The 16,733-nt window shown below is 43.8% G+C and overlaps 1 protein-coding gene across 1 annotated transcript in view; it reads right to left on the bottom strand.

The window, feature by feature from the left end:
- The window catches only part of LOC311124011 (ubiquitin-like modifier-activating enzyme 1), a 90,398-nt gene extending 82,443 nt beyond the window's left edge, over nucleotides 1-7,955 (bottom strand). Inside the window, exon 1 of the mRNA XM_084198232.1 lies at nucleotides 7,772-7,955. The gene's annotated coding sequence lies outside the window, so the exon portion shown is untranslated. The remainder of the gene's footprint in view (nucleotides 1-7,771) is intronic.
- Nucleotides 7,956-16,733: the final 8,778 nt, after the last annotated feature.

Here is a 16,733-nt window from a genome sequence, read left to right as displayed (position 1 = left end):
CTCAAAAACGACCTCTCCAGAATCAATGACGGAAATCCATCACAGTGAAGGAGAACTTTAACCCCTACCTACTGCTGCATTGGCCTATAGGGCATCTCTGAATTCCATGCACTAATTTCTCATTTTATCATTTCATTTTAGTCATTGAGCAGACACTCACCCAGAGCGATTTATAGGAGCAAATTAGGGTTAAGTGCCTTGCTCAAGGGCACATCGGCAGATGTTTCACCTAGTCAGCTCGGTGAGTCAAATCAGCAAGCTTTCGGTTACTGGACCAACGCTCTTAACCACTAGGCTACCTGCCGCACTTTTCTTTAGCCGCCATCTGATCATATTTGAGTCATTTAGCAGACGCTCTTATCCAGAGCGACTTAGAGTTAAGTGAGTGCATACATTATTTTTAATTTTTTTCATACTGGCCCGCGTGGGAATCGAACCCACAACCCTGGCGTGGCAAACGCCATGCTCTACCAACTGATCTACATCCCTGCCGGCCATTCCCTCCCCTACCATGGACGACGCTGGGCCAGAGGCTCTCACATTCGTTTCATTTTTACTTTTAGATCCTCATTTTAATTAAGATTTTTTTATGACAATGATTGAGAAACGAAAACGGTATTATTGAAATGAAACTGTTTCACAAAAATCTACATATGACAATGATAGCTGGCATGCAGATCAGTAGAAAAGGGAGGGTAAGTTGTAAGCTTCCCCAAACCGAAACGCCAAGGGCTCTTTCTCCCTCTGATAGTTTTATAGTTTTCAATTCAACTTCAACCCAAAATCGTTTTCTGCACTCATGAGATCATTTCCACGTTGGGCTGTACGATATTGGAAAGAATATAGGCCTTATTTTTAACCAAATGTTGCAATTGCGATTTGACTTGGGATTTTGATCAAAACACTTGGGTGAACTGTTAGAATCATGGAAATATACACACACACACACACACACAGTTGGTAGAGCATGGCGCTTGCAATGCCAGGGTTGTGGGTTCGTTTCCCATGGGGGGCCAGTATGAAAAATTTATGCACTCACTAACTGTAAGTCGCTCTGGATAAGAGCGTCTGCTAAATGACGTAAATGTAAAATGTAAATACACACATATATACACACACATATCCACAACAGTATGTGGACACCCCTTCAAATTAGTGGATTCGGCTATTTCAGCCACACCGTTGCTGTCAGTTGTATAGAATCGAGCACACAGCCATGCAACCTCCATAGACAAACATTGGCAGTAGAATGGCCTTACTGAAGAGCTCAGTGACATAGGATGCCACCTTTCCAACAAGTCAATCAAATTTCGGCCCTGCTGCCCCGGTCAACTGTAAGTGCCATTATTGTGAAGTGGAAACGTCTGGGAGCAACAACGGCTCAGCCACGAAGTGGTAGGCCACACAAGCTCACAGAACGGGACCGCTGAGTGCTGAAGCAGGTAAAAATCTGCAACACTCACAAGTTACAAACTGCCTCTGGAAGAAACGTCAGCACAAGAATTGTTAGTCGGGAGCTTCATGAAATGGGTTTCCATGGCCGAGCAGCCGCACACAAGCCTAGAATCACCATGCGCAATGCCAAGCGTCGGCTGGAGTGGTGTAAAGCTTGCCACCATTGGACTCTGGAGCAGTGGAAACGTGTTCTCTGGAGTGATGAATCTGGGTGTGGCGGATGCCAGGAGAACACTACCTGCCCCAATGCATAGTGCCAACTGTAAAGTTTGATGGAGGAGGAATAATGGTCTGGGGCTGTTTTTCATGGTTCGGGTTAGGGCCCTTAGTTCCAGTGAAGGGAAATCTTAACGCTACAGCATACAATGACCTTCTAGACAATTCTGTGCTTCCAATTATGCGGCAACAGTTTGGGGAAGGCCCTTTGCTGTTTCAGCATGACAAAGCAAGGTCCGTACAGAAATGGTTTGTCGAGATCAGTGTGGAAGAACTTGACTGGCCTGCACAGAGACCTGACCTCAACCCCATCGAACACCTTTGCGATGAATTGGAACACCGACTGCGAGGCAGGCCTAATCACCCAACATCAGTGCCCAACCTCACTAATGCTCTTGTGGCTGAATGGAAGCAAGTCCCCGCAGCAATGTTCCAACATCTAGTGGAAAGCCTTCCCAGAAGAGTGGAGGCTGTTATAGCAGCAAAGGGGGGGCCAACTCCATATTAATATCCATGTTTTGGAATGAGATGTTCAACAAGCAGGTGTCCACATACTTTTGGTCATGTAGTGTCTCTCTCATTTGGCTGTTTTGCATTTTTATATATACAGTGGGGAAAAAAGTATTTAGTCAGCCACCAATTGTGCAAGTTCTCCCACTTAAAACGATGAGAGAGGCCTGTAATTTTCATCATAGGTACACGTCAACTATGACAGACAAAATGAGAATTTTTTTCTCTCCAGAAAATCACATTGTAGGATTTTTTATGAATTTATTTGCAAATTATGGTGGAAAATAAGTATTTGGTCAATAACAAAAGTTTCTCAATACTTTGTTATATACCCTTTGTTGGCAATGACACAGGTCAAACGTTTTCTGTAAGTCTTCACAAGGTTTTCACACACTGTTGCTGGTATTTTGGCCCATTCCTCCATGCAGATCTCCTCTAGAGCAGTGATGTTTTGGGGCTGTCGCTGGGCAACACGGACTTTCAACTCCCTCCAAAGATTTTCTATGGGGTTGAGATCTGGAGACTGGCTAGGCCACTCCAGGACCTTGAAATGCTTCTTACGAAGCCACTCCTTCGTTGCCCGGGCGGTGTGTTTGGGATCATTGTCATGCTGAAAGACCCAGCCACGTTTCATCTTCAATGCCCTTGCTGATGGAAGGAGGTTTTCACTCAAAATCTCACGATACATGGCCCCATTCATTCTTTCCTTTACACGGATCAGTCTTCCTGGTCCCTTTGCAGAAAAACAGCCCCAAAGCATGATGTTTCCACCCCCATGCTTCACAGTAGGTATGGTGTTCTTTGGATGCAACTCAGCATTCTTTGTCCTCCAAACACGACGAGTTGAGTTTTTACCAAAAAGTTCTATTTTGGTTTCATCTGACCATCTGACATTCTCCCAATCCTCTTCTGGATCATCCAAATGCACTCTAGCAAACTTCAGACGGGCCTGGACATGTACTGGCTTAAGCAGGGGGACACGTCTTGCACTGCAGGATTTGAGTCCCTGGCGGCGTAGTGTGTTACTGATGGTAGGCTTTGTTACTTTGGTCCCAGCTCTCTGCAGGTCATTCACTAGGTCCCCCTGTGTGGTTCTGGGATTTTTGCTCACCGTTCTTGTGATCATTTTGACCCCACGGGGTGAGATCTTGCGTGGAGCCCCAGATCGAGGGAGATTATCAGTGGTCTTGTATGTCTTCCATTTCCTAATAATTGCTCCCACAGTTGATTTCTTCAAACCAAGCTGCTTACCTATTGCAGATTCAGTCTTCCCAGCCTGGTGCAGGTCTACAATTTTGTTTCTGGTGTCCTTTGACAGCTCTTTGGTCTTGGCCATAGTGGAGTTAGGAGTGTGACTGTTTGAGGTTGTGGACAGGTGTCTTTTATACTGATAACTAGTTCAAACAGGTGCCATTAATACAGGTAACGAGTGGAGGACAGAGGAGCCTCTTAAAGAAGAAGTTACAGGTCTGTGAGAGCCAGAAATCTTGCTTTTTGTAGGTGACTAAATACTTATTTTCCACCATAATTTGCAAATAAATTCATTAAAAATCCTACAATGTGATTTTCTGGATTTTTCTTTCTCATTTCGTCTGTCATAGTTGACGTGTACCTATGATGAAAATTACAGGCCTCTCTCATCTTTTTAAGTGGGAGAACTTGCACAATTGGTGGCTGACTAAATACTTTTTTCCCCCACTGTATATAGGCCTATTGTAAATGTGTATTATTGTTGAGTCACCATCTTTATTTCAAAAAGAAATACAAGTAAAAACATAACTTTAAGCTACATATTATTTTGACAGAGGTAATGACCTGTCCACTGATCAGCACAGTAATGATAAAACAGGACCATGTTTGAAACACAAGTGGTTCTGAGCTTATGTCAATATTACACAGGTAAGATAACAGCTCCATAAACCAGGAATGCAGCCAGGCTCTATCTCTGACCTACTGTGTCCAACACAACACCTCCTAACCAAAACGGATGTTATTACCATTTATTTTGATGACATGTATTGTCATTTATAATTGTATTTATTTATTAAGCCTGATGGTCTTCTAAGTATAACGCAAAGCTTGCTTTCATTTAATAAAATAAAAAAGCATGAAAAGGTAGTGTAATATGATAATGTCTTACTGTGGTGTGTGAAGAATCCAATACTTCACCTCGTACGAGGTACAAATCACATTATCGTGGAAGCACCTTCTAAGAGTATGAATTAGGCTGTTTGAGAAGGTTTGAATCCTAAGCAACCTGCCTACACATACTGTAGTTTGAAGTACAATACCAACACAGCTGTCCATAACATATTTTAGGTTTGGAAACAGAAAACTATTGAGATGGAATGTTTTATCAATGAGAAAATGAGCAGAATGTCTTCCAAGTTTCATCTAGCTCCAACCCCTCCCACTTCCCGCCACTGGACTTCCTCATCACCATATGTGCTGGTGAGAAGTTCTAAACGGAAGCTTCATATTTTTTTTAAAATGGTAGAACGCACAAGTTTCTACTCACCGAAGTAACAGTGAGTTCAAAGACTTAGAAACAGTTTTAGTCACGATCTGGTTACCTATACCTACAAACAGTTATGTTTGGGGTTTTTACATATTTTAAATGTATTTCCAGATATCTTCTAAACTACCCACAATGCACTTTTTCTCAACGTCATATGGAGAATCTACTCTGCGTTAGCTAGCTCGAGCTGGCTTACATTAGCTACTAGCCATTCTAGCAGTGGTGAGCTACAATCCACCAATCACGAGTAAGTGTGATGTAAAGAACTAACCAGATTCCCCACACGTGGGGGCCGCATGATCTCCATGAAGTAGGCCACCAGACTTCTTCCACCTTGGCTTAGTACTAGCATGCTACAGTAGCAGACTGATTACGGTTGTGATCATTTCCATCTGCCCGGAGCCTTCCTCCAATCGCAGTCTTATTGTTGACTCATATTTTGATGGCTTTTTTTGTATGTGTTCTGTGGGTTCCTGCCTGTGCTAGACTAGTTGGTTTTGTTCTCTGGCTTACTACTCAGCTATGGTCAACCATGGTGGTTGGCTAGCTAGGCTAGCTAGCAGGCTAAAATAATTAACTTTAGGCGGCTAAGATAACTGCATACCGTAAAACTTCAATGAATAGCCCAGGCGTTTATTTGCTTAAAATCACTGAACACAACAGGAGCTTATTAGAGACAGGCTTTTACTACCGTGCATAGTTCATTGTTTAATTCCAGCATTCACTTCCAGCATTTTAATACGTTCATAATTTATTGCACTAATGTGTTATCATTTACACACTGTCACGTTTCTTTTGTCTTAGTATGCCTCCATAAAAAAATAAACGTATTTGACTGTGCATTTTCGGCAGTTCTTTCGCCAATAGGGGGCGATCAGACCATTTCTAGGGTTCTTAGCTAGCAGTTCTCTGCTGTTAGCAGCCAATGGCTAGCAGTTTCTTACTGCCGATAAAAATGGATGATTGCCATAATCTTTTCAAGTCATTACTGAATTATTTAATGTAACAAATCAAACCTCGTAAACAATTATTTTAGACCTGTCGTTTATTTGAAACAGGCGTTTATTTGCTGAAATGTGTGCTGTTGCCCGGCCATTAAAAAAAGGGACAGGCGGCTATTTGAGACGCTCCTCGAGCAACGGCCCTAATATTGCCTCGCTCCTCGAGCAACGGCCCTAATATTGCCTCGCTCCTCGAGCAACGGCCCTAATATTGCCTCGCTCCTCGAGCAACGGCCCTAATATTGCCTCGCTCCTCGAGCAACGGCCCTAATATTGCCTCGCTCCTCGAGCAACGGCCCTAATATTGCCTCGCTCCTCGAGCAACGGCCCTAATATTGCCTCGCTCCTCGAGCAACGGCCCTAATATTGCCTCGCTCCTCGAGCAACGGCCCTAATATTGCCTCGCTCCTCGAGCAACGGCCCTAATATTGCCTCGCTCCTCGAGCAACGGCCCTAATATTGCCTCGCTCCTCGAGCAACGGCCCTAATATTGCCTCTCTCCATGAGCAACGGCCCTAATATTGCCTCGCTCCTTGAGCAACGGCCCACTGTCTCACACATGCAGGTGATGCTCCCAAACACAGACGCACTAGTGTCATTCCCATCCTGGCTGATATGGTGATTTTTATTTGATTTATAAAATATTGTAAAAGTGCATAAATAAATGACATTAACAGAAATGAATTCATTTCATTGACTTTTGCTAAACTTTTCAGATTTTATCATTTCCCAGAACTTTTCAGGGCATGGAAAACACTTCAAATTCCTTGACTTTTCCAGGATTTTTATGATCCTACATTTCTATTGGAGTTCACATTATAGTAAATAGGCTGGCTTGCCAGGTCCTCCATATTAAATCACACCCCGCAAAAACATTTTCTGGCATGACTTCGGCATTCTTCGAAATTCTGATCGGTTTTATGTAATAACTCAAAATAGAAATATTAGGTGTAACTTTGCATTGGGACTTTTGATGCGTATACTAACGCAAATACATATGTTAGATGTGGCTACGTTTATGCTACCTACCCTTTAAACATCATGAGATCTGGCTCCTTCCATCTGTGGTATGGGTGCAGTGATGTGCATGCTTGTTAAAGATCACATCACTAGGTCAAAAAGGAGCTGAGACAGAACTTGGTTTCTGTATAATCCAGATTTTTTCTACATGCTCCCACAAATAATGCAAACAATAGCCTGCTGGAATAGACGGCTCACAAGCCAAGTGAATGATATGGAACTGCTCTGCCACATTTTGGGGTTAGGGGGGGGTCAGCATTCTTGGGAGAATTGAGGTGAATGGGTGTTGGGGGAGGGGTGCTTGGCAAATCACAAAGGCCCAAGTGGGCCCCGCTTCTTCTCGGGTGCAGAGTGAAAGAGGCCGGGGCAAGTGGTTCGGATCTCTGTCGCAGCAACAAAAAAAGCCAATTGATTCCGTTATGTTATTAGAGAGAATCATCACCAAACAAACCTTCTCTTCTGCAAGGGTACAACATATTCTCCGTGCAGACGCGACTTGTGAATGTTTCCATAATGTTGCATTGAGAGTTAGTGAGCAAGCGTTGTAATGACATGTCACATGGCTAGCTAGCTAACGCTGCCCCTCAATCCATGCCCTAACAAAGCCGACGACGCAGCACCAGCTAACCTACTTCAATCATGTTAGGTAGCTAGCTAGTTAGCTAACTGGATCAGTTGTTTGCTTGTGCCAGTGATTTGCAAATTACGTTATAAATAAATCAGTTAGGTAGCTAAGAGCTAACGTTAGTTATCAGACGATAGCTAACTAGCTGGTTATCCAGATAAAGGACTGTCCGCCACTATCGCTCAAGTACCACATGTGTCGACATTTTCTTGGTGGTAATTTTGGACAAGTAGTTAACTGACCGGTTAAAAAACATTGATACTTTGACTTGCGTAGTTGTTAGCAAGTAGCTAGCTAGCTAAAGCAACTTGAGGGGGGCGAAATCAAATTCCAACGACATTTTCAGAACTGGCTAAATCACCAAGTTCGGTAGCTAACTAACGTTACTGTAGTTAGCATTTGGCGACATAAGTATGCAGAACTCACCACATCCGATATTACTCGGGCCTGGTCCGTAGTATTAAAAAAAAAAAACTTTTGTCTAGCTAACGAAACGAAACAACTAATCTTAACGTTATTCTCAGTTTTTCATCTGTCAAAGTCGAGGGATGTACGTGCCTTTCCTTAGTGCTGGACGGTTGCCGGCCGGCTATTCCCAGAACTGCTTGGAGTCTCCCTCAGTCCCGCTTCCAGCAACCAAGGATTTCTTCTTCGGTGAGGTTTAACGGCGGCTGCCATCCAATACATGTTGCATTACCTCCACCTACTAGACTGGAGTATAACTCCCGTACACGTTCCTTGAAAACATTTTTTAAAACAAATACCCTACCATCTAACACTACACTCACAAAAACACACCATTCTCCACTATTTAAATCTATTTAGGCCAACAGCCTAAAATGATGGGACACCACCACTTAACACACCCTGTCGTCAAGTCTCGAACACCAAAATACCTCTCTGCAGCTGCCACCACAACCTCAATTTTCTGCGATTTACATTCCATCCCTGCAGTACAGTTGATAACCATTGCTATAAATGCTAAAAAAAAAAAAAATCTTACTGAAACATACAGTACCAGTCAAAAGTTTGGACACACCTACTCATTCAAGGGTTTTTCTTTATTTTTACTATTTTCTACATTGTATAACACAATAACACATATGAAATCATGTAGTAACCAAAAAAAGTGTTAAACAAATTAAGCTGTTTGAGAGAATGCCAAGAGTGTGCAAAGCTGTCATCAAGGCAAAGGGTGGCTACTTTGAAGAATCTAAAATATATTTAGATTTGTTTAACACATTTTTTTATTTTTTTTATTTAATGGTGCTCCATAGGATGCTCAATATATAATATAATATGCCATTTAGCAGACACTTTTATCCAAAGCGACTTACAGTCATGCGTGCATACATTTTTTTTTGTGTATGGGTGGTCCCGGGGATCGAACCCACTACCTTGGCGTTACAAGCGCCGTGCTCTACCAGCTGAGCTACAGAGGACCACAAAGTTTCGGATATTTTTTTATAACCCAACCCTGATCTGTACTTCTCCATAACTTTGTCCCTGACCTGTTTGCAGAGCTCCTTGGGTCTTCATGGTGCGGCTTGCTTGGTGGTGCCCCTTGCTTAGTGGTGTTGCAGACTCTAGGGCCTTTCAGAACAGGTTTACATATACTGAGATCATGTGACACTTAGATTGAACACAGGTGGACTTGATTTAACTAAATATGTGACTTCTGAAGGTAATTGTTTGCACCAGATCTTATTTAGGGGCTTCATAGCAAAGTGGGTGAATACATATGCACGCACCACTTTTCCGTTATTTATTTATTAGAATTTTTGGAAACAAGTTAGTTTTTTCATTTCAATTCAACAATTTGGACTATTTTGTGTATGTCCATTACATGAAATCCAAATAAAGATCAATTTAAATCACAGGTTGTAATGCAACAAAATAGGAAAAACGCCAAGGGGGATGAATACTTTTGCAAGGCACTGTATGTATCTAAGCTAGTAAGTGAAACTAATCTAAAATATATTTATTAGAACACTGCTAAAATTAAGCAGCATTTTCACTCCGCTATGAACATTCAAATTGCATTTTTTTGGGTGGAAATGCAAATACTCATAACCCCCTGAAAAATCAGAATAATTAAAAAAAATATATTTATACAAAAGTTGTGCACTGGGCCTTTAATAGTCCTGTATTAGCAGACATCTTCAGCACTGGCAAAACGTTTTCCCATGACCCCCACAAAAATAAACGCAACATGCAACAATTTCAATGATTTGACTGATTTACAGTTCATATAAGGAAATCAGTAAACTGAAAATATTTTATTCATCTATGGATTTCACATGACTGGGAATACAGATATGCATCGGTTGGTCACAGATACCTTAAGAAAAAGGTAGGGGCGTGGATCAGAAAACCAGTCAGTATCTGGTGTGACCGCCATTTTTCTCATGCAGCGCGACACATCTCCTTCGCATAGAGTTGATCAAGCTGTTGATTGTGGCCTGTGGAATGTTGTCCCACTCCTCTTCAATGGCTGTGGAAAGTTGCATGGATATTGGCGGGAACTGGAACATGCTGTCGTACAAATCGATCCAGAGCATCCCAAATATGCTCAATGGGTGACATGTCTGGTGAGTATGCAGGCCATGGAAGAACTGGGACATTTTCAGCTTCCAGGAATTGTGTACAGATCGTTGCGACATGGGGCCGTGCATTATCATGCTGAAACATGAGGTGATGGCGGCGGATGAATGGCACGACAATGGGCCTCAGGATCTCGTCACGGTATCTCTGTGCATTCAAATTGCCATCAATAAAATGCTTATGCCTGCCCATACCATAACCCCACCGCCACCATGGGGCACTCTGTTCACAATGTTGACATCAGCAAACCGCTCGCCCACACAACGCCATACATGTGGTCTGCGGTTGTGAGGCCGGTTGGACATACTGCCAAATTCTCTAAAACGACGTTGAAGGTTGCTTATGGTAGAGATATGAACATAACATTCTCTGGCAACAGCTCTGGTGGACATTCCTGCAGTCAGCATGCCAATTGCACACTCCCTCAAAACTTGAAACATCTGTGGCCTTTTATTGTCCCCAGCACAAGGTGCACCTGTGTAATGATGATGCTGTTTAATCAGCTTCTTGATATGCCACACCTGTCAGGTGGATGGATTATCTTGGCAAAGGAGAAATGCTCACTAACAGGGATGTAAACACATTTGTGCACCACATCTGAGAGAAATAAGCTTTTTGTGCATATGGAACATTTCTGGGATCTTTTATTTCAGCTCATGAAACACGAGACAAACACTTTACATGTTGCATTTATATTTTTGTTCAGTCTACTTCCTACATCTATGTGAATACTCTAGAATCCGAATAAATAAAATATGCGCATTTTCGGTCCCCACCAGTGGTGTTTGCACCAAATTGACCTTTTTTGTGAAATCAGTGTGTGATGACGTAGTGCAAGCTACATTTTTGCTCAAGTTTCCATGTACTGAAAAAAAATAATCTAAAGTTCTATGTGTTTCCATCACATTTTCAACTCAACAGATAGTGTTGCCACACAAACTGTTGCGTTAAATAGCGAATGTCCCTACTCTGGTCTTGACATACGTACTCTAGCTAGCCAGCAGATACAGTGCGATATGTATAGTCAGTATCTAGGTTTCCATCCGATTGGCGACAGATTTTCATGCTAATATTGTAAAAACTGCATAAAGAAAATATGCGCATTTTCCCACCAGTGTTGTTTCCACCAAACTAACTTGTTGCAGATTAAAAAATAAATAAATCAGTGCCCGATGATCTAGTGCCCAGGAAAATGTTCTTTTTCGCTTACGTTTTCATGTACTGAATAAAAATCTGAAGTTCAATGTGTTTCCGTCACATTTTCAACTCTACCGATTGTGACAAAACTAACTGTTGTGTTTAAATAGCAAAGGTTCCTACTCTGGTTTCAGCACGTGCGTGTGGGTGCCCACATGTCCCAGATTGCATTTAGGCCCTTTGTCCCGCAAAACCAAACAATCAAGTCCCGCAATTTATTAACAAAGTCAAATACCACCAATTTAGGAAAAAAAGGTAGATTTGTCCCGTATTTCAATCATGCATTCCAACCTGTCTCTTGCTGTCACCTTGGCTTATGAAATAAGGATGTGGTAGCCTACCTACTGGTGATGTTAAACACTACAATCGTTGTTGAGAGGCCCTGATCCTGGAGAGGGGCTGACGTCTGGGCCTGGAGTGGAGCCGCTGACCGGAGCTGGACTTGGCACCGGTGGAGCGGACTGCTCTGGCTCCGGAGTGGAGCCGCTGACCGGAGCTGGACTTGGCACCGGTGGAGCGGACTGCTCTGGCTCCGGAGTGGAGCCGCTGACCGGAGCTGGACTGGGCACCGGTGGAGCGGACTGCTCTGGCTCCGGAGTGGAGCCGCTGACCGGAGCTGGACTTGGCACCGGTGGAGCGGACTACTCTGGCTCCGGAGTGGAGCAGCTGACCTGACCCGTATCCATCCCCATCTCTGGAGCAGGACTAAATGCCGTGCCCAGCCTGGGCACCGACGCAGAGGAAAATTCCAGCCCTGTAGTTGGGCTGGTTGCCGGCCCCAGACTGGGAACCGACACGCTAAAGTGCTCCCTGCAGGGGACCGTCGGACCGACTGTACCCGCTGACTCCATTTTAGGTCCGCGTTTCTGTCCAGGCACGGGTCGTGCCGGACTGGGAACACGCACCACTGGCTTGGTGCGGGGAGCAGGCACGGGTCGTGCCGGACTGGGAACACGCACCACTGGCTTGGTGCGGGGAGCAGGCACGGGTCGTGCCGGACTGGGAACACGCACCACTGGCTTGGTGCGGGGAGCAGGCACGGGTCGTGCCGGACTGGGAACACGCACCACTGGCTTGGTGCGAGGAGTAGGCACGGGTCGTGCCGGACTGGGAACTGGCGTTGGAGATCCACAACTGTTCCAGTCCTTCTCTCTCCACCGCCAATCCCCCTCCAGTGAGGACTCCTCCGGGAGCCCCCACGAGTGAGGGATCAGAAATTCATCGTCGTCGTCTTCCTCCGACTCCTCTGTGTAAAACTGCTCCAAATACCTGCTCCCATGGTTGTAGGGACTCCACCTGGAACCCCCACGGGTGCACTGGTCGGGGCTCTTCTCTCTCGATCTCCGACCCCCCCTTTAGCCCCCCCCAAAACATTGTTTTATTGGGGCTGCCTCTCAGGCTTCCTCTTCGGCCGGCACCGTTGATGTCGCCGTTGATCCTCTTCTACCCGGGCTTCTACCTTCGCCCAGGGTCCTTTTCCAGTGAAAATCTCCTCCCATGTCCAAAATGTCTTCCCCACCTGTGTCCAGGGTGTTTGCTCCTCCTGGCCACGCTGCTTGGTCCGTTGGTGGTGGGGATATTCTGTCACGTTCGTAGAGAGACGGGTCAGACCAAGGTGCAGCGTGGTATGCGTACATGTTTATTAAGACGAATAAACACTTGACAAAATAACATGAAAACGTGAAGTCCTACACACAACAAGCCGAACAGGAACACACACAAGATCCCACAACTAAGGGAGGCAACCAGGCTACCTAAGGATGATCCCCAATCAGAGACAACGAGCGACAGCTGCCTCTGATTGGGAATCACACCCGGCCAAACATAGAAATACACATACTAGATCTCCAACATAGAATATGATCACATAGATCTCAAACTGAAACTCACACCCTGACCCAACCAACAAGAGTTCTCTAGATCAGGGCGTGACACAGGCCTCCAAACTACTTACAATAAGCGTGCTTCAGATGAAGAGCAACAAACGTTAGTACATAGCGGTAGGCCTATTAGACTGTAAAATATAGGCTAAGGTAATTTCGTCAAACTTGTGAGGATCTCCATTCTCATTAGTTGCTCATTCAACATATTTGCTGCTACTTCACTCCCGTTTTAAAAGACTCCCATCCTAACTGTTTTACATTCCCTGAGACCGACCAGAAATGTTTCCTTGGCTAAATATTACGAGATTTTCAGATTTTCTGGTTTCTGCATCATGAGTAGGCTACGCTTCAATTGCGCGGTCGGTGCAACAGACTGCAGGGGTGTAGTGATGCCGGAGCACACCGGAGCAATAGGCTATATAGTTTATTAACACCATCTGCTATAATTTGCTCAGGAAACAGTAATTCAAGAAGATCTAAATGCATAGGCTATTCCCACGAAACTGATTGAGATCAAATGATTGGCATGCAGAGTGCAGACGCAGTTTGGACATTTCACTGGTAAAACGTGAAAAATTATCATTCACGATTGACAGTGATGATGCCATAGGCTATTTTTGAGTTAGGAATGCCTAATTTGGTGTTTGAAGGTATTAAACATTAAAAATTGTATTGAGACAATAGGCAGACTTTGCAATTGGAGGATGCATTTAATGCATATTCTATAATGACATTCCATATCTGTCGGTACAAACTTTGAGAAATCATGACGTCATTTACATTTGTATTGCTCTTCGAGGGGATGTTTTTATTCATGTAGGTTACACTGTCCCGCGAATGTCCCGCAAAATCATCCTGTTGTCCCGCATTTGGGTATTTAAAATGTGGTCACCCTAACGTGCACTCCAGCCAACAGCTCAAGGCTGTGCGGGAAGCCTAGTCTACACAATGAGGTTAATATGGATAAGAGCGAGGATATTTTTATTTGTCAAATGGCAATCAAGCATCGATCATCATGTCACCAGAATCAGACCCTCGATATTTATTGGAAAGGCGCATCAAGATCACCGTGCACTTTCCCCACCCTGTGAAGTTTATCGTAAGTTATTTCATCTGTAGCCTAAGAAACTGCATGCTTTCCGGAGTTGTAGTGGGAGGACCACACGTCATATCATCATGTGACTCCAAGTTTACTTCGATGTGATGGATTTTATATCAATATTTGCGCATAAGGGCGTTTCCACCGCCATTTCTCGCATAATTAATTTAATCAACAAAAAAATATCCGACCATGTCCAATGAACAAATTATCTGTATTTATTAAATCGGAGCCTACCGAAACGTCCTGTTTACATCAGAGTTGTCATGATTCGGAAAGTAGTCAGACTGTACCATAACTTCTGCAGCGCCCCCTGGAGGGGAGAGATATATAACACACAGCTAGGTATATACAGTGCATTCGGAAAGTTTTCAGACCCCTTGACTTTTTCCACATTTTGTTACTTTACAGCATTATTCTAAAATGGAATAAATTGTTTTTCCCCCTCATCAATCTACACACAATACCCCATAATGACAAAGCAAAAACAGGTTTTTAGAATTCTTTGCAAATGTATAAAAAAAAAAAAAAACGGAAATATCACATTTACATAAATATTCAGACCCTTTACTCAGTACTTTGTTGAAGCACCTTTGGCAGCGATTACAGCCTCGAGTCTTCTTGGGTATGACGCTACAAGCTTGGCACACCTGTATTTGGGGAGTTTCTCCCATTCTTCTCTGCAGATCCTCTCAAGCTCTGTCAGGTTGGATGGGGAGCGTCGCTGCACAGCTATTTTCAGGTCTCTCCAGAGATGTTCGATCGGGTTCAATTCCGGGCTCTGGCTGGGCCACTCAAGGACATTCAGAGACTTGTCTCGAAACCACTCCTGCATTGTCTTGGCTGTGTGTTTAGGGTCGTTGTCCTGTTGGAAGGTGAACCTTCGCCCCAGTCTGAGGTCCTGAGCACTCTGGAGCAGGTTTTCATCAAGGATCTCGCTGTACTTTGCGCCATTCATCTTTCCCTCGATCCTGACTAGTCTCCCAGTCCCTGCTGCTGAAAAACATCCCCACCATGCTTCGCTGTAGGGATGGTGCCAGGTTTCCTCCAGACGTGACGCTTGGCATTCAGGCCAATTAGTTGAATCTTGGTTTCATCAGACCAGAGAATCTTGTTTCTCATGGTCTGAGAGTCCTTTTGGCAAACTCCAAGCGGGCTGTCATGTGCCTTTTACTGAGGAGTGGCTTCCGTCTGACCACTCTACCATAAAGGCCTGATTGGTGGAGTGCTGCAGGGATGGTTGTTCTTCTGGAAGGTTCTCCCATATCCACAGAGGAACTCTGAGAGCTTTGTCAGGGTGACCTCCCTGACCAAGGCCCATCTCCCCCGATTGATCAGTTTGGCCGGGCGGCCAGCTCTAAGAAGATTCTTGGTGGTTCCAAACTTCTTCCATTTACGAATGATGGAAGCCACTGTGTTCTTGGGGACCTTCAATGAAGAAAGTTTTTGGTACCCTTCCTCAGATCTGTGCCTCGACACAATCCTGTCTCTGAGCTCTACGGACAATTCCTTCGACCTCATGGCTTGTTTTTTGCTCTGACACGCACTGTCAACTGTGGGACCTTATATAGACAGGTGTGTGCCTTTCTAAATCATGCCCAATCAATTGAATTTACCACAGGTGGACTCCATTCAAGTTGTAGAAACGTCTCAAGGTTGATCAATGGAAACAGGATGCACCTGAGCTCAATTTCGAGTCTGATTGCAAAGGGTCTGATTACTTATTTAAATAAGGTATTTTTGTTTTTTATTTTGTATACATTTGCAAACATTTCTCAAAACCTGTTTTTGCTTTGTCATTATGGGGTATTGTGTGTAGATTGATGAGGAAAAAAATTAATTAATACATTTTAGAATAAGGCTGTAACGTAACAAAATGTGGAAAAAAGGAAGGGGTCTGAATACTTAATACCGAATGCACTGTATCGCCTATTATAATTATGTAGCTCTCCAAAACCCTTCTTCTCCATATTTAGATATCTGTGTGAACTACAATTCCGACGCTGTGTTTTAATGTTTTAATGTATAGAAACGTTAATAATCATCGCTTTCAAACCGGTTTTCGGAACATATGCTGATATGCCTATCTTTCATGTCAGCGAGAAAGAATCTTTCAAATAAAAAATATACACTTACTGTAGCCAGTGGCGATTTTAGTAAATCTTGGTGGGGCAAGATCTTGTTGGGGCCAGCAAAGCCACAACACAACACAACACTAAACAATACATTAATTGCACTATAACGGTGACAAACGGTGCCCACAAACTGTTAGGGCCTACATAAAGCTGTCCCGACAGCGGAGCTTTCCTTTCAGCACCATGGAGTGAATCCTTACCACCTTAGAGATCAGCGGAGCCTCGTCTGGCAGCGAAACAGTTCATTCAGCCTCATTCACTGCCTTTTTAAAAACCATAGCTGATGTGGCTGACTTGTTTTAAATAAATATGGTTTCTACTGACTCCTTGTGGATTTGTGTAACTCGATAAGAACAGCTGACCTGAGTTTTGACTTTTGAACCACATCACAAACATTATGACATTTATGTAAAGTTTGTTCTTATATCATTAACACTTAGTAAATTATTCATCCGCGTTTTTCCTATTTT

This window comes from Coregonus lavaretus (genome assembly GCF_964263955.1).
Source record: "Coregonus lavaretus genome assembly, contig: HAP1_SCAFFOLD_622, whole genome shotgun sequence".
Taxonomy (NCBI): Eukaryota; Metazoa; Chordata; class Actinopteri; order Salmoniformes; family Salmonidae; genus Coregonus; species Coregonus lavaretus.
This window is presented reverse-complemented; position numbering and strand designations above follow the sequence as displayed.